Source organism: Myotis davidii, unplaced genomic scaffold (genome assembly GCF_000327345.1).
Source record: "Myotis davidii unplaced genomic scaffold, ASM32734v1 scaffold753, whole genome shotgun sequence".
Classification (NCBI taxonomy): domain Eukaryota; kingdom Metazoa; phylum Chordata; class Mammalia; order Chiroptera; family Vespertilionidae; genus Myotis; species Myotis davidii.
This window is the reverse complement of record NW_006286231.1, coordinates 1208011-1214592: the sequence shown is the minus strand read 5'-3', so window position 1 is coordinate 1214592 and position 6582 is coordinate 1208011.

The window sequence follows — 6582 nt, the reverse complement described above, 5'->3', positions numbered from 1 at the left end:
CACCTTTGTAGTCAGTCTTATAGAAAGACAGTCTCTCCTGCCAGTTTGTTCTGCAGATGACAGCCATGGTGCCGGGCATTATCTACAAGGCCTCTCCAGATATGCCCCTCCCTCCTGTTGCCAAACCTCTCTTGGAATGGGGGAGCCATACCCAACACAGGCTTTCTTGTCCTTCCTGCTTGGACAGTTCAGCTTTACCATGTTTGTTATTAAAGGCCCTGAAGGACTTCTCTAGGACACTTGTCATTTCCTCAGGCTCTATTTGGGGACAAAGGCACAGGTACATTCTGCTTTCTAACTCCTTTATAAACCTATAGACGTTAGGACATACTCAGAAGAGAGGGTTATACACAGGCCACCTTTTATTTTTTGTTAATCCTCACCTGAGGATATTTTTCCATTGATTTTTAGAAAGAATAGAAGGGAGAGGAAAAGACAGACAGAGAGAAATGTCTATGTGAGAAAAACAAACACATCAATTGGTTGCCTCCTGAATGCACGCTGACCAGGGCCGGGGAACTTGAAACCAAGGTATGTGCCCTTGACTGGAATCAAACCTGGGGCTCTTCAGTATGTGGGCCAATGCTCTATTCACTGAGCTAAACTGACTAGGGTTAGGCCACTTTTTCAAGGAAATATCACAATATCTAATATCTCCCTGAAGCCTGTGGTGTCTCTGTCTGGTCTGGTGGGTAGGCCTAGCACAGATTCTTCCTTAATGATTGCTTATGGCATAAACATGACCAAAGTCCTTCAGAGATCGGGATGCGGAGAAGCGTCAAGGATTAAGGAATTATAAAGAAACATTTTCATCAATTAATATAATAAAATGTTTTCCCATTGAATAATTTTAATTTAAAACTTGCCACTTGCTTCTCATACAGAAATAAACCAGGGAAGCAGTAGGTAAATAGCGGTTAAGAATGTGGGTTCTGGGGTTAGGTAGACTAGTGTTCTAATCCTGCCTCTGTGTCTTTTTAATAAGGATCAGGTACACATTTGATGAGGTTTTAAAACTTCTATTTTCTTCAATATAAAGCAGAGGCAGTAATATCTAAAATGTTTGAGGAGGGTAAATAAGAATATATGTAGAAAGTGCACAAACAGAATTTGGCCCTTTAAAACCAATTAATAGCAACTATTTTTATTATGAATGACAGAAGAGTCCTGGCTGGTGTTGCTCAGTTGGTTGAGCATCATCCTGTGCACTCAACAGTTGCTGGTTTGATTCCTGGTCAGGACACATGACCGGGTTCTGGGCTCGAGCCCCAGTAGGAGGGGGGTGCAGGAGGCAGCCACTCAATGTTTCACTCTTACAGCGATGTTTCTCTCGCTCCCTCTCCCTTCATCTACCTCTAAAAATCAATAAAAAAATCTTTAAAAAAAGAGTAAGAAAAGCAAAAAGGGCCCGATATGCAATTTTTACATCTGGTTATTGGACCTTTTCCCTAGGACTTTGCAAGTTATAAGATCAGGTCTTACAGGACCATGAGTGAATTTGAGTGTAGCCCCAGGAAATGGATTACTACAACTTAGAAAAAAAAAATTTCTCTCTGGTATCTAATTCTAGGTTTATAGAGCCTAATTCTCTTGGTATGTTAAGAAATAACGGCTAAGCTTACATGCCCAGTGTGGCCCATCCTTTATGAACTGTCAGCGGAAAGGAAGCAGATGAAAGGAGGAATTCCAACAGTATAATATCACCATGGCCTCATGAAACAGGAGGGAAGAAACCAAACAATTTATAGTGGACAAGCTTCCAGATGTTTATTGCCAAGACCTGCTGCTCAGAGTGAAAGAAAATCTAAACAAATGCCATGTTCCTTTCCTGCATTGTAAGAAAAAGCAGTTATTTTACCCAGGCTTTAACCCCTCCCCCGCTTCACCCCTCCTTTGATGGCTTTGGTATTCTGGATTGGAGCAGAAGATAAATCGCTGCTTTCTTTTCCTGGGAGGCCTTGACAGTGATTCCATGTTGAACTGGCTTCTGGTTCCTCTTTGCTCTTGGACATTAAATTTCAACCTCCTTTGTAGAGCTGTCTAGCTTTGCACTTAGCTTCCTTCTAAAGGTTGTCTGGTGTAGGTAAGGTGCCAAGAATTGTCTTGGAGTAAGAAACTGCAGTCTCAGATATATAAGGGCTCTCTATCCAGATGCAATCTATTAATCAATATTGTGTTCCCTTCATGTTACATTCAATTTTAATGTTTTACTATTTAAAGTTGCTGTGAAAAAACGTGACTCGGCAATTAATTGATCTCACACTACTATTTCACACAAAACTCAGATCCAGGGTATTTTATTTTATTTTGTTTTAAAATATATTTTTATTGATTTCAGAGAGGAAGGGAGAGGGGAGAGAGAGATAGAAACATCAACGACGAGAGAGAATCATGAATCGGCCACCTCCTGCACATCCCCTCCTGGGGATGGGCCCACAACCCAGGCATGTGCCCTTGACTGGAATCGGACCTGGGACCCTTCAGTCCGCAGGCCGATACTCTAGCCACTGAGCCAAACCAGCTAGGGCTGAGTGGCCTGTTTTTATCTTGGCTTTTCAACTGGAATTGCTCTCTGAGAGTCTGGGTCCCTGGCTCTTCAGAAGTCCCCGGGAGCCAGGACCCCTATGGGCATGACCAGGAGGCTTATTTTGTGCCTAGTTCTCCACAACGCAAAGGAACACAATGATCAGCTTTGCCCCTTCTGGATCCAGTTCCTGCTCTTTTTCTATGGATCAGGAGGTAGGAATTTTGGGGAGGGAATTGCTGACCTGTGTCCTTGTCAGCAATGGAATTTCTCAGTCTGGACACTAAAGTGTCAGAAGTGGGGACTCTTACTGCTTGTTTCCTGGGAAGAAGTAATTTTGAATGTTGCCTGATGTTCCAAGCCTATTGCTTCATTATTAAGGAAAAACTTTTTTTGCCAAATTTGAATCAAAAGAAGACCAAAAGTTGTTCCTCAAAAGAACAATAGTTATTTGTTGATGATGCAAAGACCTTGGTTGGAATTTTATTTTTTATTTTTTTAGGGCTATAGCTATACTTTATTTTTTAAAATTTTAAGGTTCTGTTTAATAATAAATAACATGAAATGACAAGACAGATCACAGATGGAAAAATATTTTCAAACATACAAATTATCATGGATTAATATACATGATATATATGCATATGTATGTATGGTATACATGTATATCTATCATATACATTATATATACGCATATCTCCTATGGATCCAGGGTATGTTAAAAAAAGTGTCTTTGGTGGTCACTTGTATTAGTTTTTATTGCTGCTTAACCCTTATAATAGACCCATCAAGTTAATCCCTACACATTGAGATCCTTAATATAGTCATATCTGCAAAGTCACTTTTGCTATATAAAATAACATATTCAGAAGTTTTGGGGACTAAGATATGGACATCATTGGGGCTATTATTCTACCTATTGCAGTCTACTTTTTGTCTCCCAAAGATCTACTTCTCTTCCACATGCAAAATACATTCTCCCCCATCCCAACATTTCCAAAGATGTCAATCCATTATAGCATCAACTCAGTCTAAAAGCTCATCGGCTCAAAAGTCCCAAATCTCATCAGGTATTGGTCAGTCTCTGGCTAATCCTTAGGCAACATTAGTCTTTATCTGTGAACCTGTGAAACTCAAGAAATGATTTACCTGCTCCCCAAATGGGGGGAAAGACACAGGATAACCGATGTGGGTATGCCAATTTAAAAGGGGAGACAATGGAAATAACAAAGGAGTCCCAACAACTTCAAAATCCAGCGGGGCAAATGGGTTCCCAAGCCTGGGAACAATCCTCTGTGGTTTGCAGCTCCACTCTCTGGGCTCAAGGCTCTGCCTTTGAAGTCATCCTTTCTTCTTCAGGAAGGATAGTATGTGTTTGCAGATGAGTAATTGTACATGTCTGTTTCCTGCCTGTAGAATTTTGGGAATCTGAAAACTTTCTTTCATTTCATCCCCTCTCTGTCCTCTTAGTCCAAGCTGGCAGTGTTTCTGTTGCTTTAATATTGTCAAGAACCTTGTGGATCTCCTACATATGTCATGGGGACTTATTCCACTAGGTAAGAATCTCCTCTGCAGATAGCTCCTGGGTAATCCAGGCTCCATTCCCTGTTCTTGACTTCTGCTGTGATAGTGAAGAGCATACATGAGTTATGTGCCTGATCTCTTCAAAGAATCCTCTGTGTGACTGAATGCTCTGACCATTTGATCCTTCTGAAGCACTAGCAAAATTGTAACTGGCCTTCTTGAGTTGAGGTTTTCACCATACCTGCACTGTATTAGTTTCCTATTACAGCTGTAACAAATTACCACCAGCCTGGTGGCTTAAAACAGCACAGATATAGTATAGTTCTGATGGACAGGAGTTGGAAATGTGTTTTCCAGGGCGAAAGTCAATGTCTTGGTGGGGCTGGTTCCTTCTGGAGACTTTTGGGGAGAACCCATTCTTTGCCATTTCCTGCTTTTAGAGATTGCCTGCATTTCTTGGCCCATGGTGCCATATCACTTTGACCATTGCTTCCTTTGTCATATCTGTTTCTCTGGCTCTGACCTTCTTTTTTTTTTTTTTAAATATTTTATTGATTTTTTACAGAGAGGAAGGGAGAGAGATAGAGAGTTAGAAACATCGATGAGAGAGAAACATCGATCAGCCGCCTCCTGCACATCTCCCACTGGGGATGTGCCCGCAACCCAGGTACATGCCCTTGACCGGAATCGAACCTGGGACCTTTCAGTCCGCAGGCCGACGCTCTATCCACTGAGCCAAACCGGTTTCGGTGGCTCTGACCTTCTTGCTTCTCTCTTTAAAAAACCCCGGTGATTACAATTGACCCAGCAGGAGCATTCAGGATAATATTAATATTCCTATCTCAAGTTCCTTAGCATTATCACATCTGCAAAGTCACTTTTGTGTTGTATGGTAGCATATTCTTTGGTTTGGGGGATTAGGAGGCAGACTTCTTCGGTGGGTCATTGTTCATTTTAGCATAATAATCCGCCCAATGAAAATGGCTTCTAGCTAGACATCTTCAATGGCTTCCTATTTTTTTTCGGCATCAAACCCATATTTATTTTAATGCCCTTTAGTGACTCCTATACTTGAAACCATCCCTTCTTTATAATTTTAGCCCGCTTTTCTTGCATTTAACTTCTGTCATATCAGACTAGCATTTGTGGTGTTTAGTTAAACTTCTGTGCCCTTGTTTGTGTTTGTTCTCTCACTGGGAATGCCTGCTCTTCAATCCAGATAAATCCTATTTATTATTCAAGGTTCATGCTCACATATTTCTTCTTAACTGAGACTTCCTCTGATGACCTCACCTTCTTTAGTTTCTCTTTTCATGATCTTCTTAAGCATTTGTGGGTTTTGAATCCAACTTTTATATCTATGTTTGTATATACAATATTAGTCTTTTGTTACTGCTAGAAATTTATTTATATGAAGTAGAAAATGAGAAATAGAGACTGACACAGAGATTCAAAACAATCCTATATAATAATGAGGTAATATGCAAATTGACCACGACACCCTTGCACAATATGGCCGCCCCCATCTGGTCAAAGATGGCTGCCACAAGATGGCCAGCAGGGGAGGGCAGTTGTGGGTGACCAAGCCAGCAGGGGAGGGCAGTTGGGGGCAACCAGGTCGGCAGGGGAGCAGTTAGGTGTTGATTAGGCTGGCAGGGGAGTGGTTAGGGAGTAATCAGGCAGGCAGGCAGGTGAGCGGTTGGGAGCCAGCAGTCCGATTGTGAGAGGGATGTCTGACTGCCGGATGTCCTTGTGGGATTGGGCCTAAACCAACAGTCGGACAGCCCCCAAGGGGTTCCAGATTGGAGAAGGTGCAGGCTGGGCTGAGGGTCACCCCCTGCCCAGTGCAAGAATTTTGTGCACCAGGCCTCTAGTAGTAATAATAACAGTAATAATCCTCAAGTTTTGTGGTCTTCTCACTTTCTTAATGATGCCTTTTAATTAATAGTGATTATAAAGTTAAACAAAGTCTAGTTTATTGATCTTTTTCTTTATACTTAGTGCTTTTGGTGTTTCTTTTTAAAAAAATATTTGCCTGACCTAAGATCAAGAACACATTTTCCCATGTAATCTTCTGGAAGTTTTAATTCTTTGCTTTTCAGTATAGGTCTGGAATGAATGTTTATATATATGGTGTGAGGTACAGATCAACATTTCCCATCCCAGTTGATTTATAACCATTTATTGATAATCTCATTCTGCACAGTATTGCAGTGATACCTTTATCATAAATTGGGTGACTATATGTGTCTAGGCATATTCATGGACTACTTTTTTTCCCATTGGCCTATTTGTCTATTCTTGTACCAATACGATATTTTAATTTCTATAGCCTTATAATACATCTTGATATCTGTTCTTCAACTTTGTTTCTTTTCTAGAAGATAATCTTGGCTATTTTATAATCAGGTTTTTTTTAAATTAAATCTTTATTGTTCAGATTATTACAGTTGTTCCTCTTTTTCCCCCCATAGCTCCCCTCCACCCGGTTCCCACCCCACCCTCTCCCCCCGCCCCCCACCCCCCCCCCCCGC